The sequence below is a fragment of the Camellia sinensis genome, chromosome 6 (genome assembly GCF_055761805.1).
Source record: "Camellia sinensis isolate YWXY chromosome 6, ASM5576180v1, whole genome shotgun sequence".
Classification (NCBI taxonomy): Eukaryota; Viridiplantae; Streptophyta; class Magnoliopsida; order Ericales; family Theaceae; genus Camellia; species Camellia sinensis.
Window position 1 is genome coordinate 102,651,573 of NC_138966.1, and position 2,790 is coordinate 102,654,362.

Below are 2,790 nucleotides of genomic sequence, written 5' to 3' on the forward strand. Positions count from 1 at the left end.
TCTTATCTTAGTGATATTTTATAATTTATGGGTTAGATTTTCTTTAGTTGGGATATTCAATAAAACTGTCTGGTCATAGAGATAGAAAAAGAAGAAATAGAATTCTTAGGATCAATCCTTATATCAATAGAATTAAAATGAGCAATGGTAGAGGGCCCAAATTCTGTGGCTCAAATGTGGCTCAAATGACCAAAACGACGTCGTTTTAAGTATAAAACAACATCAAAATGGCCAAAACGACGTCGTTTTGGCCATTTGAGCCACATTTGAGCCACAGAATTAGGGCCCCCAAACATTTTTCAATTAAAATTAGGGGAATGGTAGAGGGCCACAATTTTTGTGGCTCAAATGGCTCAAAACTGCCAAAACGACGTCGTTTTAGCAGTATTGAGCCATTTGAGCCACACAAATTGTGGCTCCCAAACATTATTCTTAAAATTATAAGAACATATTATTTCAAAAGTAAAACAATTCCTAGATGAATTAACTGAAGTAAAACAATTTCAAAGTTTTTTAGGAATTCTCAATTATGGGAGAAATTACGTCAAAAATCTAGCAAAATTAAAACTTCCCTTATTAGCAAAATTAAAGAAAGATGTACAATTTTGCTTGTCAAAAGAGGATACCAATTTAATTAAACAAATTAAAGAAAGTATTACAGTCATACCTACAGTTTATTTACCTAAAAAAGAAGACAAACTTATTCTTGAAACAGATGCCTCCGATTTATATGGGGGATGTGTATTAAAAGCAATACCTTCTCAATTCTGGACCAAGTCCGAAGAAACAAATAGTTATGGAATTAAAAGTAAGACGAAAACCTATTTCCATAAAAACTCAGAAACATGAATTAATTTGTGGATAAAATTCTGACAAATTTAAATATGTTGAAATAAGATATATTATTTTTAAAAAAGAACTTTTAGCAATAAAAATTGCTTTAAAAAGATTCCATATATATCTTGCTCTTGATTGCTTTATTGTTAGAACAGACAATCAAGCAGTAAAAGATTCTTTAGTTAACAAGAAAAATATTGAAGAAGGCCGCCAACTTCGATGGTATAATGAAATTGCTACATATACTTTTGAAGTTGAACATTTAAAAGGAACTAATAATTTTCTTGCAGAATTTTTAAGCAGAAAACACTAAGCCAGTATTTTCTCTTTTCAGCCATGAATAAGGGTAAACAGCCCGCTGAGTTCGACAAAGAATGTGTGACAATTGTCAAAAAAGCAATCCCCAAAAAAAAAAAAAAAAAAGTTTATTGTTTTTTCAGGTAGACAATCTAGAATCTACACAAATTGAAAAGATTGCAATGCGCAAATTGTGGGATTCCTTAGAATTTGCTATCAGGCATATGATAGTCTGGCAAAAGCTAAAAAGGCTTTCTATAATGCTCCATCGATGCCTATTTTTCAGCAGTAGCAAACCAATCTAGTCCCTAATGAATTAAAAAAATTTAAACCAGATAAATATGAAATTAAAGACTTTTTTAATCCTGGTATTCCTAAAAAAATTTATAATGAATTAAATGGTGTGTTGAAAACCCACATTTTCGAAAACAAAAAAGGTTTTAGATTACATACGTCTAATTTATCATTTCAATTAGTAGAACAAACCATTAAAATAAATGAGTTACAAAAACTTTGTTTCCAACTCATTAAACAAATGAATTGGGATCAAGATTTTAAATTTGAAAAAATAAATACTTTTCTTCAAATTTCTAAATTCATAAATCATGAATACTCAGACCCCTCTTTTGAAACAATTAGAATAATTTGTCGTTTTGAAAAAGTAAGAACAATTCTTCCTTCTAAAATTTTTCGACTCATTAAAAATAAAGTAGAAGACCATTGTGAGAGAATTAAACAAATTCTTTCCAAATCAATTGATAAGATTAATTTACAAGATGATATTCCAAAATCACATTATTCTTAAATACCCAAGAATGGTTTTATAAGGATAATAATTTGAAGGTTTCTGAAGAAATTGATTGGGGAATAACTAATCAAGTTATTCTTCAAAGTTCTCATCCTATACAATGGAAAGATTTTCTAGAGATGATCAAGGCAATGCTCTCAAAAGTAATAAAAAATTACAAATGGAAAAATATTTCACTTTTTGGATTGTCAGCACCATTGGACGGCGTGAAAGGGAAAAATTCTATTAGCCATATCAAATTTGGTACTTGTAAAAGATTGAAGAATCAGAATTAGCTAATGATGGACCATTAATAAATTCAAAGAAAAAGGTTGTTAATCCTCATGAACTAATTAATGTCATATGTCCTGAATATTATTGGGTAGAAAGCCTAATATTGTTGTCCCAAGTGGCACAAAGCATAAAAAGTTGCAGTGAATTGCCTTTCATGGTAACTGATGGAAGAAGACTATTCTTTACTATGGAGCCAATTTCATTTACAAGAACTGCTACACAACAAAGTGAAGCAAAAGATTTTCTCAGCAATCTAGCAAAAAGAAATTTGTTAGATCTTCCTCTAGGTTTGGCAATGCAAGCTGATGAAGTGGAAGCTTTCAGAACACAATAATGGAGTCTACCACAAGATTATCCATTATTCAAAAATTATGTCTTCATGCACAATCTAGATAATATGACGAAAGCATAGTGGGCCCATGAAGACAGATTGCAAATATATCGGATTGACTGCATCCTTATCCAACACACGTGGTAGCATCTGCAGCAACAATAAAAAGATAATATTAGCCAAATCTTATCTGAAACAATTTATTGTATATGTATTTACTAGTCTTTGTATTTATTAAAATGAA